Consider the following 20,584-nt stretch of genomic DNA (forward strand, 5'->3'; position numbering starts at 1 on the left):
CTGGATAGATTCATGGATGATAGAGTGGTAGTAACTCTCGACAGGAGCTGCCATGCACAGGCCAACCGGCCTATTGCAGACTCCTTACTTTCTTATGTTCTTCTTATGTAAAACTTCTGACTTGTTATCATCACTGCTTGAAACTGATGCTGCCTGTATCTGTTATCTTATTTTTGTTATGTAAATTAATCTACCTCCTTATGTATTTATGATTGGTGTGTGTGTGTGATTGTGACTGCATGTGCGTGATTGTGCGTATGTGATTGTGAGTGTGCATGTTTGATTGACTATGTGATTGTGTGTGATTATTTATTATTGTGTGATTGTGATTCATTGTATGTGTGTGTGATTGTATGTGTGCGATTTTGATTGTATGTGTGTGATTATGATTGTACTTGTGTGGTTATTATGTGTGTGTGTGTGTGCTTTTGATTGTGCGATTGTGAATGTATGCATGTGATTGTATGTGTGTGATTATGAATGTATGTGTGATTTTGATTGTGATTGTGTGTGTTAATGTAACTATGATAATGATAATAATAATCATAAGTGATACAAATATGATATATAATAACAAGGTGGGGACATACAATAGGTAATTTCAACACACTAACAGAGGAAAAGTATGATTGGTTGGGAGTGAACATACTGATTGATTACGAGTTTTGTGTGTATGTGTTTGTGTGTGGGGTGTGTGTGTGTGGGGTGTGTGTGTGGGGGGTGGGTGTGTGTGTGTGTGTGTCAAGGATGTCAGTCAAGGTAGCTCACACTCGCGTTTTTCCAATGTTTCTTTCTGGTATTTAATCCTGTGGGACAAGACCAGTGACGCCAGCTGACACGGCGACCTTGTAATTATAAACAATGGTGGCAATTATAAACCACGGTTACATAGTTCTTTATTTTTTTTACTGTTACTCGATTTCCGACACGAATTTCATTTTTGTTCAGATTCGTTGGTTGAAAATATTTTTACGTTAACTTATAAAAATATATTTTATATATATATATTTTTTTTACCAGAGTCAATGGATGTTTTTATTATTATTTTGACGTAAACCATTTTTTATATTTTTTTTTATACTTCACCTTATGACCTTGGCGAGTGATACATCATCATCATCATCATCATTATTATTATCATCGTCGTCATCATTTGAGAGTACTTATGTTTAATATCTACCCCTTGGCGTAGTGGTCAGATAACTCACTTTACATGCTAGTAGCCCCGTTCGACCCCAGGGCAGGGTGAATCTTTGGGTCATTTGCTTCTAGAAATCTCCTCAACAGTGATGGTGAACATGAATTTTTATCGAATTACCGGATCTTGTACTGGGGTAACGTACAGGTATATCCAGTGCAGCTACTGAATTGTCCGGTGAGACTGGTATAAGTTTATGAGTGTAAAGAGTACTTGAAACTATACCCGCTCCATACAACAACGAGGTGCCGTAATGTTTGTTAATTAATATTGACAATGAACAGTTTCAAAGTTCACTATGTCACAACTCTCTGAACATGATGAAAATTGCCGTCACTGAGGCATATTATTTTTATGTAAATTTCTGGTAAATATTGTAGATACAAAACAATATATACACATTTTTGTAATTTTGAAATACAATACCAGAAATGAAAATCGTCAGTCAGTATTGAAATAGGAAATATGAACAATGCATTGAAGTTTCGATTTTAGTGTGTGTGTGTGTGTGTGTGTGTGTGTGTGTGTGTGTGTGTGTGTGTGTGTGTGTGTGTGAGTGTGTGTGTGTGTGTTAAGTAGAAGTTCTGCGTGTCTCTGTTTTTATCACATTTTCTCTATTTTCGTTTATCTTGTGTCTATTTCCTTGTCTATCTAAATATCCTTACTCTTTATTTTTGTTCTTTTGTCTGTGTTTCTGTTTGTCTGTCTGTCTGTGCCTTTGTGTCTGTCTGTTCTTCTGTTTACCTGACGGTGTGCTTGTCTGTCTGTCTGTCTCTTATATTTTCTCTTTAAAGGTATACAGTATTATCTAAAATAGACCAACAAATTAAATATTCTCGTGGAGACTAACTTAAGAAACCAACTATAATGAAGAAAATTGGAGTCAAGGTTTTCAAAGGCTCCTAACTGCCGTTCCTTTCCCCCTGACTGTGAGTTAGAGAACGTATGGTGTTGTGGTAGTCTCAATGCACTGTTTTGAGGTCATTAGTCGCCTACTCTGTGCTGTAGAGTAAGTTATGAGTCCTTCTAACTTACAACGGAAGGAAATTGAGGTATATATTCCTATGTTATATGTGAACTGCGTATAAAAGAGGGTAATTTTTCATGATATACAAACCGGTTCAGTACCTTCCCCCACACATCCCTCTCTCTTCATGATTGATGATTGTGGGAAAATGAGAACAGTTCAACTTCATTGTGAGTTGGACACACTCATATGGGGCCCACGAGCGTATAAGGGCCCGGAACATATACCTCTCCTTCATGGTAAGTGTTTGATTGTCTAAATTAAACTAAAATATCTCCACCTGGTAAACGTTAATGAGACAAAATAATGGGTAGGAGAGGGGAAGAAGAAAGTATTTTCCCAGAGTTCAGAGAAAATAATCCGTGACCGATCGTATTTCTCTAAACACACTTAATCAGAGGCGTTAACACTAAATCATTTAACTTTTACCTTAGGATTGGCATAAAAGATACATTCTCTGTACCTACTCTGACTGACGCCATGCTGGTGTTTGTTTACGTTTGAAAGGTAAACACTTATCAAACCTTCACCTCAGGATTCTCATATTCTGCTTAAACTTGCCAGGCTGAGAGGCTCAGCGGACCCAAACAACCAGATGCATTTAAGCAAATTCGCAGCAGAACTGAATCTTGATGAAAAACAAACACGTCTTCACTCATACATTAGGCGGGCAACTCCCTCTATCAATGAACACTTCAGTGAACAACTCTTGTGTAATTTGCGTTATCCTGAGGAACAACTGTGGGCGTAATAGTAAATGTTAGAGAATTTTATTTTAACTGAAAGATGAATATTATACACTGGTCTGGAACACAGCTCGTAATCACTGAGTATTGAGAAAATTATGATATATAAAGACCATCGAAAAAGACCACCAAATTTTAAATGTTTTTATATTAATTTTTGGACATTCTTTTTCGATAACCTTGTACAGTATTTCCTCTGTGTAAGGTAACCGAGGAATATCTGCTGCAGGCTGAAGCTCCAGTTTTTGATGGATCACTGTGGCTGACATTGCTTCTTCCTGGAAATATAAAAAAATGGAGGGCTTCAGGGCTGCGTCCTTCCAATCGAATCTACAAAATATTTCTTTTTTTTTTTTACCATGTCGAACAAAACTGCTGAAATTCATTTGTCAGTTGTGTGTCGTAAAGCGTAGGGGTAGACTGAGGATTTCTCGCCATTGTATAAATCATTTAAAATAATATGCACAAGAGGGTTAATTCTTGTACTGGATGGCCCTGTAGTCGTCCCCGAGCCGAGGTGGGGGTAATACTGAACAGGTGGGGACAATACTGAACAGGTGGGGGTAATACTGAACAGGTGGGGACAATACTGAACAGGTGGGGGTAATACTGAACAGGTTATTTTATTCGGCCTATATACAAGCCGGGTTTATATTCCTTGCCCTGCTATTTGCTCGAACTATTTTCTGAAGTTCTTTGACGTGCCTGGAGGGAGGGTTCGTAGTAAAAGTAAAGTGTCTGAAATAGTATAATCCGCGTGGCAATAGTATATTTTAAGGACTTGGACAACTATCCCTTCATCAGTAATAAATTTGTATATTCGTATGATTTTTTTTGGGTAACCAGGACACTTATTATGGCGTTAGTTCTCTACAGGTTGTTTCTCTTAACTTCTATTGTACATTGATGAATAAATTACAGTTAAGTTGTTTTTCGTCACGATGTCAGATATGAGAAGTATTGAGGAATTTAATAGGGAGATAAAGGGTGTTGTTAGTAAGTTAATTAAGGATATTATAAACTTTCTTGATAGTGTCACTCCTGCACACATTGAAGGTAAAACGTGTTAGTCTGTAAATTATTAAAAAAAAAAAAAGAATACAACGGTGAGTGAATGATATAACAAACGATGAGGCTTTAGAGAAGAAGGCAGCAAATCCTATGTACTCTGTATATATGCGAAGTAAATACCATTCTTACTAAGTTTCCCGATACAGTAAATACACCGGTTAGGAATGCCCAAACCCCAGTTAAGTCTAAGGTAACAGTAAGATAACCTACTCTTACACTTCTCACTCTCGATGCTGATTGTACTAAATGGTTAGAATTTTGGGATTTATACAGATGCACTACATTATGACACCCAGGATTTAACATTCAGAAATTAACATAAAAAAAGTTCATCTTGAAGGTGAAGCAAAAACAAATGATGGGTATTCTCTAGACGCTACTGGCAATGATTCTTCTGTGAGTTTATTACAACAGATACACGACAATGATAACAGGGTAAAGGCAGCTTATGTTTTGAAGATTTTAAATTTACCGAGCTTTTCTGCCTCCACGGATGAATTAAAGCAATTTTGTGCTTCATTTGAATTTTTTATTGAATCTTTGCTCTCACTCCAACTGGATTTAAAGGTTTTATACAGTAGTAAATTACCATCTCCCCTTCAGGAAATTATTGAAGGAGATATTGGTGATGTACTTAATCTAGATTTGTTTATCCAGATTTACCAAAAGAAGTATTTAATTTAGATGATTCACAACAAATCACAGGTACGGCCACAATAGAGTAGCACCTGATTCATTTGTAGTGAATAGTACTGGAGTAGTGGCTAAGAATGGATTTGTATGTACACTCTCTCAGCATCCTAACCATTCTTGGTATAAATATAAAACTAGTTTATCCAAGGTTAATAGGACTAAGACTTTGAAACTACGTACAGGTTACCTTTCAACATCCTGTAACATGGGACAAAAGGTTAAAGAACCCTAAGGAAAAAGGGTGTTCTCAGTGTAAAGGGAAATATTATAGTGCCCTTTGCATAAGTAAGATGAATAAGCAAAAACAAGGTGCCAGTGATACTCCTACAATAACAAATGGCAGAACTGTAGAGCACACGTCAGCTGTCTGTTTCATCCAGTAAAAATAGTGTACTGTCGCCCACACTTCAGCGATGTTGTAAAATATTCACATTTTTACGCCATAAAAAGCTTGTGATTAATTACATCCAACGACAGGGATTATGGAAAATTAATAACGTTAAATGACTTTCAATAAAAAAAACAAACAAACTTGAGTTGAGGAGAGAATGAACAGTGATAAGCGGTGCTCAGTTTTCTAGCCTTGGGTGATAATTATAATGAAACACCTCGCTTAATGTCACATCAGTTGTAATTTTAGCTCATATCCTAAAAGATCGCTGCTGCAAGTAAACGGCGGACGAAGTGTGTTGTTATGGATTAGAGAGCAAGACAGCACCAGGAACTATTGTGTTGACGCTGTTTATGATTCAAGTATATGGGGGGGGTATCCTGGGCAAGCAGCCGTTGTTCACCCCCATAACTTTATTTTTTCCATTACTTCCACTCAGAAACTACCTGCCCAAATTTACTGGAACTAAGAATGTTTACTTTTTTTTTTGCCTGGTTCTATTAAATCTGCATGAAATATTAGAATCTACTACAAGATGAACAAAAACCCGGAAAGTCGTCTTGTTTCTCGTGATAGTTGATGGCGCTGTTATGTTGTGTGTACAGTGTAAACATCTTACTAAAATACAGTAAAGGAATAAAAAGCTAATTTAATATGGTACATTTCATTATACTGATATTACGGTAAAGTCTGAAAGCATTAAGTTACAGAAGACGACGGTAGAGATTCCTGTTTAAGCTATTTACACTAAAGGGGTCGAGATGGAGATATTTGATGACCCCAATAGCTGAAATTTTGACGTTTCTCAGCCTTTAAATTTAATGATAGTATTATTGTCAAGGCGGGTAACTTATTTTTGTTATTAATGGATTGGGCTTAAAATCTTCCTCAGCTAAAAAAAGTCAGAGATGGAGTGTAGTCATTTAGTGACGACATGTGATCGACCCTCGCCTCCACCATTAGGTCCGACTGATCACTGACTTCACACATCCCAGTGTCTACATTGTCGCTGCTTCCTGTTGATCTTATATGAGTTGCTTCATCTCCAGACTCAGTAACTCATGATGGCAGCTTCCTTTGATGTTAGATTAACAGGTCAACTGCGAATAAAACATTTCTGGGTGTTCTGCGCTAAGATTACTGGTTCACAGGGATTTGGATGCTTTGTTGTGTTGATTTATCATTTAGAGGAACACTTGTACTGGCAACTAGAGAGTGTTCTTTGATTACCAGTACTGAACCATCCACCAGAGACCTGTATCCTCGGGTTCCATATATCAAGCATACAGTTTAGGTTACCGTTTCCTTGAGAGGTTTTAGCAAATTTAGTTGAGGTTAACTACAGTTGTTATATATGTAATGGATCTTTTCCTGAGTTGTAATGGATTTATTAGATGGTTTTTCGAAAATTATATATCATGAGTTTTTCGTATCCCCTGTTGTATTTTTCACAGGTGTATAAATTCTGTTACGTGATCAACTCTTACAAGATTTAGTGGAATGATTTGGAACTTGTCTCAGCTGTTGTGTATTTATTGGATACTTGCTTGTGGTATTAATTTGTAATGTGTGTTAAGAATATTTTTTTTCATTCATACACCCACACAGACAGACAGACACACACACGCGCACACAGCCAAATACACACACACACTGATCCTAACTGTCAATGCCACGATATCTTAAGTTAACAAATGTCTTCCCCGATAACCAGGAGGGAGACTGTTCCATCCAGGAAATTATCTTGCCATTCTACCAGATTTGCTGACTTAATTCCTTACACATTTGTGATAGATCGGTAATTCAGAGGAGATATATTGCCCCCTGAAGTTATTTTTTATGGTTTTGTTGACATCGTAGTTCTACATCTCTGTTTGTCGGTTTTGTGTTCTCGTATTGGATGGCAGTTTGAATGTTCGTTCGATAGCTCGTTGATGCATAGTGGATAGTTCCATGATTCTTATTAGTTGGATAAACATGATGATTCCAGTATTACATGTTCACTAAAGCACTAATTCATGTTCACTACAACAATAATACTACAACAATGTGTTTCACCTTTGACCTTTTTAAAGTCTTGGTAAATAGTGGCCCTCAAGGTGTCAGGAACCATAAACATATCAATTTAGGACAATTACTGAATAACTCTGTGGTTGTCACGCCAAGCTACACGGGTACACAGAGCGACTTGCTGGCGGGGTGACTTATTAGTGGGGTGACTTGCTGGCGGGGTGACTTATTGGCGGGGTGACTCGTTCGTTGACTGACTCTGACTGACCCATTCTCTCATGATAGTTTTAATATTTTTGTTTATTTTTTTTTAGCTTAATTTAACCAATGAAGTATATTGTTACTCCTTCACTTACGAGGGATACCCCGTGTTCAGACCTTCACGACTGGACCCACAATTTGATGGTAAAATAAATCCAACAATATATAAACCAGACTGACAGGAGCTATAACGTGAAACAAGCAGTGACGACTATTACAAATTCTCTTGGTAATGAAAAGATTATTGTCTGGTTTGTGTATTGAGTTATCTGAGACTACCGTTCACTGTTTCGTCTCCTGGATTTCATTGTTAGCTATGTTGATAAGATTTCCGATTTGGGTAAATATTCCGAAGTTGTCATGCACGGAAATTACTATGGATTAATATGCTTTTACAGTGTATTTCATTGTTTCATAAGAATTTGACCTTTATTTCCGTCGTAAATGAGTAGTTAATATGAGATGCGACCCACCACAATTACTAACAATATAGTAGGTGGCATAAAGTGTCTGTCTCTTACTGCAATACCAAGTGTGTCGATCTTCATGACACTTGACTGAAGAAGGGAGAACACTATGAACTCTGAAGATGTCAACAGCTGCGGCTACTTTCTCAATAGTCGGTCAAATTACACGTTAATCCGCCAAGGAACATCCTTCACAGAGAGACGCCATCTTACAACAACACATGCTTACAAGTCCGACGAAAACGCAATCGAGAAAAGTATATAATTTTTTTGCACTGTTCGGCATATATAGGAACCAATATAGAGTTCCGTGCATCACAGCTACGGAATCTAAACCCCGATTTGTTGTTATCAGTTTATGTTCTTAATTTACCTACTTTTTTCACGGTAATGATCACTTAACTAAAAATAAATGAAATAGACTGAAATGGAGAAAGTAATGAAACAGAAAATGGAATGGAATAGAAAAAGGAATGAAACAGAAAACGTAGTGAAAGAGAGGACAAACTAAAACATTTAGGAAGGCGATTTTATTTCATTCAGACGAAAATCAAGGACGGGTTAATTGTCCCCAATCTGTGTGTGTGTGTGTGTGTGTAATAATAATAATAATTAACGGTTTATTGAAAGAGCATGGCAGCCGGAAGGCTGAAAATATACAATTACATAATTGGGGAATGGGTCTCTTGATTTACAAATGATGTACAAGTAACATAAGTGATACAAATATGACATATAATAATTAGGTGTTGCTAATTTTTACAATGGTTGGGACTGGGCTGTTCTTGTAGCAATCAGTTCGTGCTCGTATGGGCTGGTGTGTGGCCAGGACAGTAGCTTGGGGCAATGCAGGTGTGCTCCATCCTTCAGGTTACGTCAGGTGAAGCTGTGAGGTCAGGTTAGGTCAGATCCAGTCACAATCAGTATTGCTGTGTTTTTGAGCTTTTCCTTCGAGTTGAAATTGCCACTTTTCTATATCACTTGTGGGTTAATCGTCAATCTTTGCACTGTACTGTTGGTGTGAGGTTGTTGATATATCCAGATGTGTGTGTGTGTGTGTGTGTGTGTGTGTGTGTGTGTGTGTGCGTGTGTGTGTGTGTGTGTTACTACAGGTCTAACTAATACTTAGTCCTGACCTTACTCCTTAACCTTCTGGAGTAAACAAGGCACATAGCTCACTTGGCCACTGAGGCTTGTTAGTTTATTGTACCGTTTGTTGTTAATGTTATTACTATGCACATAAACACCAGAAAACACCATAAAGCTTGATTAATTAGCACTAGTTGTTATTGTTATATTTGAGATTCTTCTTATTATTTCACTGTTACAATCACTGCTAAAACGGCTGGTGTTTTATCTGTTATGTTAGCTCACTGTGACGGCAAGCTAAGTGTTATGGGTTCAGCCTGGAGCGTTTGGTACAGTATTTTAGCTTCAGCACTTGTTAGCTAGTGGGGGCGGCTGGATATTACACTGTTACGCTCGCTTGCCACCATCGTAAACACGGCAGTCATCAAATTTATTGTTGAGGAAAATGTTTTAGTTGTAACACTTTCGTTTTGTCAGAAATTGACCTATGTTTATTATGTCAACATTGGGGCCTGCCATGTTGATATAGTGGATGCTCCTACGTATCTCCTGCTTAAACACCACCGGGCCTCTCTCTGTTTACTGCCCGTGTAGTGTAAAGACTGGGTGGAGGTGATGTTTGTTAACTAAAACACTGGTTAATGACGAGTGTTCGCTCCAAATGCTGGTTCATTGTGAATATTAATGATCCAGAAACTACAGGGTGAAGGTGAATGTTTGTTGTCAACACCTGATAACAGCAAACGCTTTGTCACGAGATCGACTGGCAGTAAATATTAATAAATGCTGGATAAGAATGATCAAACACTATCAATGGGAGGTAACGTTGTATGTTATCAATTGGCTAGCAGGAGAGAGAGAGAGAGAGAGAGAGAGAGAGAGAGAGAGAGCATTAATTCCTAAGACATATTTGGTGAAGTTTGATGAATCTGGTGGCAGCCACTGTCGCCTGTAACACTGTTTGAACCTTGCGAATCTTTGTTCCGTAATCGTGAGTTACCCGTAGATAAATCATTGCTGAAAGATCTTGAAAAGAATGAACAGTTGTAATTTTGTTGTTAATGTTAATTTTCTACAGCAAAGCGAAGATTACAACTCATTTAAAAGTTTCTGAAATTGTTCTGGTGTTTCGGAAGGTTCTGTAAAACAACACAAGCTACTCCACTTTCTGTAATAAAAACAAATTATCCCTTAATACTTTGTTCAACACCACAGGATTTAAAATTTATGTATATTCATGTTTTTTGGGGCAACATTAAGACCATCGCTACATAAAATGATGAACAGATATTTGCTCGACCAGCCAGGTTTTTATCTCTAAAGGGGTCGTGTTTATAGGACGCTATACTACACAACACACCGTCGCCTTGGCATTTATCGCATATTTACATTATATTCACCATCCTTTCCAATAGTTTTCTTCATTCCCAACTAAATTATCATAAAACAGAGGCGTCGAAACTCAGAAGGACACAGTTGAATTATGAATCACGTTATAATTGGTTTGCTTTTGAGTAATTTTGCTTCTATGTAAAATATTAACTTGTATTTTTTTAGATATATGTATTATTGTCTATAGAATCACTTTCGTATAAAATTAGACATATAAAAATACAATGTGATTCTTCTGCTGTTTTTAAATAAATAATTTCACTTTCAATAATATAGTATCACAGTATAAAACATCATAATACAACACACAGTATCATTATCGACCATACTGAAATAACAAAACAGTGTAACACACACACGACTTTAACACAATGTAACAGAATAAATTTATAGTGTACAAAACAGGCGACTGAAGTCTATTGTTATATTAATGTTATTTTGGCGATAGTGGATAGTAGTAACCTTATCATACATAGGTCAATACCGTGAAAATAAAATTGGTGGCGACAATGTATATATAATTATTTATATTTTGTCTCTCAGGTGATATTGTCAAGTGTTCCTTCCATCAATTCCCTTACATGTTCTAAACTAACTCGACTTAAGTGAACACATAAATTACAATGCTTTCTATAATTTCTCGTTGTTGTTGTATTAATTGTAACATATGGCTGCCTAGAGATGGAGATGTAGGAAAGGAATAGTTTATATGTGTTAATTTGTAATTCATCTGATGGGGTTGAAATCGGCACCGGGGAAGCATAGATTTCTAATATCCTGTTCTGTTAGATGCTTGGGAGTATCTGGGCCATATACACTAGATAAACAAAATTCCTTGACATATCTTTTAATATATATGTGTGTGTGTGCGCGTGTGTGTGTATGTATGTGTGTATGTATGTATGTGTGTGTGTGTGTGTGTGTGTGTGTGTGTATGTGTGTGTGTGTGTGTGTGTGTGTGTGTGTTTTGTGTGTAGTGGCTGTAAAAAAAAAGATATTCACCTGTGACATTTAGCCTCGTGCCTATGTGTGAATGTGATTAGGAGGAAAAAAAGTCAGATAAAGACAGACAGGCAGAGAGACAGACAGACAGACAGACAGAGAGACAGACAGTAAGACAGACAGTTATACATAAAAGAGGTAGACATATATTCAAATAACCTAATAAATACAAAGTGTAAACAGAGGCAGATATATTAGCGACTTCTCAATATACTTTGCCTGTTGTATGATGCAGCTGTTGTATGATGCAGCTGTTGTATGATGCAGCTGTTGTATGATGCAGCTGTTGTATGATGCAGCTGTTGTATGACGCAGCTGTTGTATGATGCAGCTGTTGTATGATGCAGCTGTTGTATGATGCAGCTGTTGTATGACGCAGCTGTTGTATGATGCAGCTGTTGTATGATGCAGCTGTTGTATGGTGCAGCTGTTGTATGATGCAGCTGTTGTATGGTGCAGTGCTGTTGTATGGTGCAGCTGTTGTATGGTGCAGCTGTTGTATGACGCAGTTGTTGTATGATGCAGTTGTTGTGTGGTGCAGCTGTTGTATGATACAGCTGTTGTGTGATGCTGTTGTATGATGCTGTTGTATGATGCAGCTGTTGTATGGTGCAGCTGTTGTATGGTGCAGCTGTTGTATGATGCAGCTGTTATATGATGCAGCTGTTGTATGATGCAGCATTTGTATAATGCAGCTGTTGTATGATGCAGTTGTTGTATGATGCAACTTCTTAATGATGTAGCTGTTGTATGATGCAGATGTTGTATGATGCAGCTGTTGTATGATGAAGCTGTTGTATGATGCAGCTGTTGTATGATGTAGCTGTTGTATGATGCAGCTGTTGTATGATGCATCTGTTGTATGCTGTAGCTGTTGTATGATGCAGCTGCTGTATGATGTAGCTGTTGTATGATGCTGTATGGTGCTTCCTTTACATGATACACCTGTTGTATAATGTAATGTTCATGTATTAAGAATTTCCTTTCCCAAATCATAATTTTCCCACAGTATTAATATAAATACATATTAGACATATACAGACATATTTAATGCATCTAGTTTGAGAAAATATCTACAAACTTGGTGCAAACAATAATATAAAAGTTTGAAAATACTTCGTCTAATTCGCTGACAGTGATTGAACTTTCAAGATCTGTAAATCAAAGCAAAGATAATTTCTTTTTGAGAATTATTTTAAATTCCAATAAATTATATCCCTTTTTTTTGCTATATAATTCAATATCAGGGGAATCATAGACCATTTCTTTGTTTTGTCTCAACTTTTTTTTTACAATGTTTCAAGCATGGTCATATTCCTCGTGAAAGTTAGGTCTTATAGAGAAGAGATAGAGAAGATTTGGAATAGTCTTCAGAAGTTAAAACGCGCACAGTAGCTTGGTGCATAGTGACTCGATAACATACAGTATATTTTCAGGTTTTTAATGAGTTTAGTTGAGTCTACCTTGTTTAAATGATGTTCGGATATTCATGGTGCTTGGAAATTCATAGTATCCGGAAAATCATTTTATCCGGAAATACATGTTATCTGGAAATATATGTTATCTGGAAATGCATGTTATCCGGAAGTTCATGTTATCCAGAATTAAAATGCAATCCGGAAGTTCATGTTATCCAGAAATTCATGTAGTACGGATATTCTTTCTTAATTTCGTGACTGTTATTCGTAAAACACCTCTTAACATGGCTATAGACGTCCATCCTGACCTCATGTTAATATAACTTATGCTATCATAATTATAACAGTTGCTCCTATAAAACTTTATTCTGTTTATAGGAGAACAATATATACTTAATGACCTTAGTTGTTGAAGCGCAGTAATACATTATAACATTAACATCAAGACCTTAGTTGTAGAAGCACAGTAATACATTATAATATCAAGACCTTATTTGATGAAGCGCAGTAATACATTATAACATCAACATCAAGACCTTTGTTGGTTAATATTTAAAATAATTCTAAAATAAACTTAGCTCACAACAGCATCTTGTTCGTGCATTCCATATAAACTGTTTGTTTTTGTCGAACTTCATGGTATATTTCTCTCCTCCTCTCCCTAATTTAGTTCACCATCTACACCTGTTCACTATCCCAAGGCTGACTCATCACCTGTAACAAAGAGTCCTATTTATTTCCAAGCCTGTTATTACCTCCAGACATTTAACATATACTGCATTGTGTATCCCGCCCACTCTCGACCAACTAACGAGGATTGAAAAGATGTTGTTTTGTGTAAATAACGTTAATATATATTGTCGCTATTCACCTATATGGTAATGTAGGAGAGGCACCATCCTAATATCTCGATGCTGATATATATTTTTGATGCCAGTCGTGAGGAAATCGTCCATCAAGATCTGGCAACACAGTACCAAATTTTCTTATTGGTAACGCAAATCACCAGGTGTTCGGTTGCTGTTGGTATTCAGAATTGACTAAATTTGCTTCACTTACAACTTCACTGTATCTCAAGGTTGTTCAAGTGCTCCCAAGATCCTTAGCAACACCTCACCTGCTGAAGACAGTGTTCGGTAAAATCATAGATGCTGTGGTGTCGTGCGGCTGAGTGACGGCTGTGGTGAGTAATGTTTCCTGAAGGATCAAACTGGCTCCCGTTGCCTCTCCCACATTGATAGATCACCTCTTCCCTCGCCACCTCTTTCACTATCTCCCTCCCTCACTATTTCCCTCCCTCACTATCTCCCTCCCTCACCACCTCTCTTCTTCATCACCTCTCTCTCCACCTCCCTCATCACTTTCGTCACCACTTTCCTCACCACCTCCCACACCACCTCCCTTACCATCTCTCTCACCACCTCCCTTACCACCTCTCTTACAGTATCCACCACCACCGCCCTCATCACCACCCTCACCACCTCCTTCATCACTAGTTATCCACAATAAAGATAAAAATAGGCTTCAACTTATTAGACCGACCCAAAGAAGCTGTATTTGGTATATATTTGGTATAGTCAGAATAAACAAACCAAAGTCACTCTGATATTGGATGGAAAGAGAGTGTAGTGCCCTAAGAATAAGAACATACACACACACACACACACACACACACACACACACACACACACACACACACACACACAAAGATCTGAAATTGTTAGAGAAATTCTGTACTGATGTTATCCAATGATTAATCCTGCCTAAAACAATCCCCCATCCCCCCACACTCCCAACCGTATCTCCCCTCCTCACCTTCCCCTCAACCTTCCCCCACTTTCCCCCATCTCCACCCCCTACCTTCCACCTGTGTATGTTTTTTTCCTGTACTCCACGAAGGAAAACACAGCATTTTTCTCGTGTTTTTTCTTTTTTTTTAAGGGATACATTTTCTCCCCCGTATGGAAGTTTACTGTAAGTTCATTATCTTGGGATTTTAAAAGTGTTTCATAAAAAAAGTTGACGTCGGGAAAGAATAGGATCCAATTAACATTTTTATTGTTGGGAAGATTTGCTTTCGGAGTTGTACCGCGATTGAGACTTTTATTCGAAAGCAACGATGTATTTTAACTTTTCGTACTTAGAAGTGGTAGATTTTTTGAGGACGACGGTTTAAACCTCTAAGGACGATGGTTTAACCCTTTGAGGACGATGGTTTAACCCCTTGAGGACGATGGTTTAACCCCTTGAGGACGATGGCTTAACCCTTTGACGACGATGGTTTAACCCATTGAGGACGATGGTTTAACCCTTTGAGGACCCAATGGATTAAAGTTTCATTCTCAAGATCTTACAGGAAATGGCGACATATGGGTCAGATGTCTCATTGAATATACAAATGGCTTATTGTAGACAGTGAGGAAGGAGGATTTTATAAGATGATGGTTTTTGTATATGAAGAATATGGTCGTGATGTTGATGTTATAATGTTTTACTGTGCTTCAACAACTATGGTCTTGATGTTGATGTTATAATGTATTACTACGGTGTACATTATCCTTGAATGATACTCACCAAGATGATAATTTTTTTATAGAAATTTAATAGTCATCACAGACGAAGACGGTGATTGACAGGTAGGACAAACTTGGCGGACAGTTTGAGAGACAGACGATAACCATAGAAGACTTGACGAATATTACAGGTGACGGTAAAGTAAGGACAGCTAACAGACAGGAACATCATTGTAAAGGACGGAGAGACAGCTGCAGTAGGTGGAAGGAAGGACTAAGGGAAAAAGCCCTCATGCCACTAACTTATTGATGACAAACTCGGAGACGGTAACTTGGCCTCAACTTCGCTCCATTTTCTGGCTAAGTTTTATGTTGGTGGGTTGACCTAGTGTAGTGCAGACGTGTTCAGGAGGAGGTTAGTGTGTATTGGATGTCTTGAGTTTTGGAATACCATTATCATCATTATTCACCATCGCCCCCATCATCATCATTATTCACAATTAACCACAGCCTCCATCATCATCATCATCATCATCATCATCAATTTTAAGCCTTTCCCTCCCATCAAAATTCTACTAAAATGGTAATTGCTCTATTTTTCTCAGGAGTCCAGTAGGAAGTAAGTAAGGCACACACAGACTCACAATAACACAAGGATGAAACACTTACCTTCTTATGATGGAGTTGAGGTTAAGTTCTTGGGGCAGGAGTGACAGGCGAGGCTCATGTAACTTTTGTCATTTTGTGGTACAGGCGGTAGTGGTGGTGGCTCTCTCGCCTGCTATCTGAGTAGTGGTTGGTCTTGGATCCTGCGGGGACGAGATAGTTTGTGCGTGTGTGTGTCTTGGGTGTTTGTATGTGTGTGCATATTTGACGGGCGCTGTACCTGTATGTTTGGATGTGTTGTGTCTGAACCGTCTGTATGTCTGTTTGTTTGAAATGTCTTTGTCTGCATGTTTATGTATCTAAAACATCTTTATGTTTGTATATGTAACAGATGTTGGGTCTCTATGTTTGCTTGTAAGAGAGTTATATCAAGTCTTCATTCATATACAAGACATGGATGGTAAATCAACACAACTGGAAGCCATGAGAAGATATTCGGTGTTTCTAATTCTCTCTCTATCTCTTCTATACGGTGAAAGTATCATTGTCATCCACATACAAAGACCCAGGGGGATAATTTAACCTTAACACACCCAGGAAAGAAAGTGAAAGCATTACTTAAGGTGTGTTGAAGGTCGGGGTAACAAGCTTGGGGGGGGGAGAAATTGAGGCTGCAACAGACATCATTAATATTGTAAAAAAAAAAACATTGAATCGTTAATCAGGAGTTGGTCTGGCCGGCCTGCCTCTCTCTCTCTCTCTCTCTCTCTCTCTCTCTCTCTCTCTTTAATGTTATTTATATCATACAGGGTCTCTCAAAAGTTCGTATTTATTTAAGGACGAGTTGAGGATAACCATTTTTGGAATCCGTATCATTAAAATCAACACAAATGAACGAAGAAATATTCAGAAAGGATTACGTGTATTAATTAATTTCTGTATCAATTAATATTTGTATGGCAGTTTAAGATTAGTTTAATGATATAAAGGTTAATTATTAATTTTTTTTACCTATGGGGCTAACTTTTGGGGGATAATCTGTACAAGATTGTAATTAATGATTTATAGATATATTACATCGACTTAAAAATGTAAAGTTAAGGAGGTATCCGCTCTTCATATATCTAAAGGGGTAAAAATATTCTCAATGAATTAGTTAAGAGATAAGGAAGGAGTACTGCGGGTGTGTTTGTATGAAGGAATTTTCTTTTAGGTAAATGTCGATCCCCAAAAAATTATGTTATAGAATTTTTGATGTTTTAACAGTGTAGAATTTGTTTACTTGACCGATTCGTTTTTTTTTTACTTTTTCTCTTGTCAACGAGATTTTTTTTCCATCCGCAACTTGTTAAATAAAATGAGTCCGTTTCTCTCATTTTTTGTTTGTTTGTCTCTCATTTTTTCTGTCTGTCTCTCTTTCTCATTCACTCTCTGTCACTGTCTTTGTCTCTTTCTTATTCTCTTTGTCTCTCTCTCTCTCTCTGTCCCTATCGATTCTCTCTCTCTCTCTCTCTCTCTCTCTCTCTCTCTCTCTCTCTCTCTCTCTCTCTCTCTCATCTATTATATTCACCAATTACTCAATTTATCTCCACTTTATCTTCCGCTTATTCTATTCATGTCTGCCATTTCTCTCTCTGTTCTCTGGGAATTGTTCGTAAATATTCGATCAGTGTTATATATTGAAGTACCGACTATTCGTTAAAGAGGTTATACGACTCGAATGAAATAAAAAAATACTTCGAAATTCTAATCAATGTCCACCACACCTTGTATCTTCATCTGCCTACCACACCCTGTCCCCTCATCTGCTTGCCACATCCTCTACACTTAATTCTTCACCCCCCACCCTCTGCCCTCACCTGTCCACCACACACTGTAAATTAATTAACCACAAAACACCTACACACTATAATATTTGACTAAATCAATATTCTTTCTTTCAGAGCACTGTAAGCTTATATTACCCGAGATATGAATTAATCTTCACTATATTTCCACAGTGAGTAATTACCCTATTGTATGACCAATGGATAAAGAAAGATCATTAGGTTTATGTGTATCCAGTCGAGGTTTATCTATCCCGGTTTATTTCTGATTTTTATCGTGTTTATTAAAGTTTTTTTTTTGGGAAAATGTACTTATGACCTTCAGATTTTTCCTTGTGAACTTTATATAATGAAATTGTTTTGGTATTTGGTGAAGAGTTGTTGTATTGTTAGTTACTGGAGGTTAGGTTCATCGTCAGGTGTGAGAGGTCACGGGGAAACACTTCTGTATGTTGGTTGTGGTGAAGGTTGTGTTAGTGACCCCAGAGAGCCAGATCATGTGTGTGTGTCTTCTCTGTTATAGGATTATTTGGATCACTTGGAGATTCTTCCACCAAAGATAATTTCAGCTTAAGATTAACCTAACCTAACCTATATATATATATATATATATATATATATATATATATATATATATATATATATATATATATATATATATATATATATATATATATATATATATATATATATATATATATATCGATTAATTATAAAAACTTAAATATATTTATCACTAGATTACTTTTTCTTGAATCTTTCCTTATAAAAGAAAAAAGAATAATGATGTTTCCTCTTAACACCGACCAATCCTATACAGCCACAAGATATCACATGAAAAAGCGTGACAGATAATCAGGTCATGAAATGGGAAAATGTCACCTGCATGTCAACTCTCGGAATGATGATATACTAGACTCTGGTGTAGTGTAGTTTTGGGTATTAATAATGATCTTCGATACTTTGATTTCTTATATAAACGTTGGAATTACTATACGAGGATGTCTGTAAATATGTTTGTGTGTGTGTGTGTGAGGGCGCCTGAGGGAGCTTGTTTGTATGTTAATCTGCAGTTAAAAATACAATGAAAACGTACAGTATGTGTCGTGTGTTGATTATAATCTGGTAGAAATGTGTATGTTAGAGGAGTTTTAGCACTGTGTGTTAATATTATTATAAATATGGTAAAAACCTGTTTAAAAAAGTATCCTTTGTGTTGTCAGACGTAAACAAACTGAAAATTTACATCAACTTCTAATATTATCGATGAACCTTCTCACCAATGACGAGGCAAAAAAAATATATTTATATAATTTTCTGTGTCGTATCTTAGCTCTTGTTTTAAAATGTCATAAAGGAGTATATGTTCACGACAGCTTTGACAGACACCGAAATAAGAACCATCACCCTAGTTTACCAACCTGAAGTTTGTTTAGCACACATTCTTAAAGAGAGAGAGCGAGAGAAGGAATATGCAAGAGTAATTTTAGAGGTGATGGTGTGGCTCTCTCTTGTGGCTCCAGGTTATATGAGGATGAAAGGAAGTGTGGGAAGTAAGTTTAGCTGATGTAGGTTACGATGAACCAAAAGACGTGATGGGGAGTATAATATTCCTTTGCTGATAAAGAGGCAATGGAGAATATTACGTCGAAGTTCAGAATAAAAGATGGTATGATATTGTAAAGGCTTATAAAGATAATTATATTTAAAGTTGAATTAAATAAAGGAACGATATTGGACAACTGATATGGAAGTTCATTGATTATGTTGTTTTTAAAGTACAGTGTGTCGAGGAGAGGGAAAGATGAATGCGATATATACATTCCTCCTCCCTCCATTTATCTCCCTGCTTCTCTCAGTCCCTCCATCTCTGTCCCTCCATCTCACTCCCTCCATCCCTCTCCCTCCATCCCTCTCCCTCCATCCCTCCCCCAGATTCAAGATGCAGAGTCTATTAAACTTACAATGACACAATATGTGATGGATGTGATACCAAAGTTCAGATAAGAATTAATATTTAGGCGACGTGGAAGGAGTCTGACGGATGTACTGTATATTGACCAAAACAACGGAAGAAAATCAACAATGGATCCTTCAGTATATAGATGTAGAAGGTTAGGCGATTGTCAGAGCCCTGTGTGTGTGTGTGTGTGTGTGTGTGTGTGTGTAATAAACAAGGAGTAAGGGACAAAGGTAAAGGTTTTATACACTCCAGGTAGTAAATAGTAAACAGTGTGATTAATGTAGATGAAGTACACAATTATTATGGTTATTAATATAAGTGATGTGATGATGTTAAAGGAGAGGAGACGAGGTTAATGCCCAACATCCTCAGAGGTTACTGGATAAGAAGAAATACTAAGAAATATCAAGAAATACCAAGAAATAATACCAAGAAATACTAAGAAATACCAAGGTATACAAAGACATATCAAAAATTACCAAGAAATAATACCAAGAAATACAAGATATACAAGAAATAACAAGAAATACAAGAAATAATACAAAATACCCAGAAATACGAAGAAATATCAAGAAATACTAAGAAATACTAAGAAATAATACAAAAAAATACCAAGAAATACCAGAAATACCAAGAAATACCAAGAAGAAATACCAAAAACACTGCAGGAATCATAAGAGAAGAGGGAAAGGGTATTTGTGAAGAAGAAATTGATGGGGAGGAAATCCGTTCTGTAAATCATGGATGGAATTACATTTCTCAAGATAACTAACAACTTGGTTTTTGCTTACGAAAAATTCTCAAAGTTTGGGAGACCATTGAGGTGAGAAATAAATAACTCCTAGATCTTTCTTTTACGACTGTGAGTTATTTAGTGATGTATTTTCTTATGGACAGTTTGAGAAATATAT

At 37.0% G+C, this 20,584-nt stretch overlaps 1 long non-coding RNA gene across 1 annotated transcript; it reads right to left on the bottom strand.

Moving 5' to 3' along the window:
* Positions 1-2,979: 2,979 nt before the first annotated feature.
* Positions 2,980-16,519, bottom strand: LOC121857764. The gene is made up of 2 exons (XR_006087264.1): positions 15,948-16,519; positions 2,980-3,249 (listed from the first exon to the last, which is right to left on the bottom strand). It is a non-coding gene; the product is annotated as an uncharacterized LOC121857764 (long non-coding RNA).
* Between the last annotated feature and the right edge of the window lie 4,065 nt (positions 16,520-20,584).

The sequence above is a fragment of the Homarus americanus genome, unplaced genomic scaffold (assembly GCF_018991925.1).
Source record: "Homarus americanus isolate GMGI-L3 unplaced genomic scaffold, GMGI_Hamer_2.0 scaffold16712, whole genome shotgun sequence".
Classification (NCBI taxonomy): Eukaryota; Metazoa; Arthropoda; class Malacostraca; order Decapoda; family Nephropidae; genus Homarus; species Homarus americanus.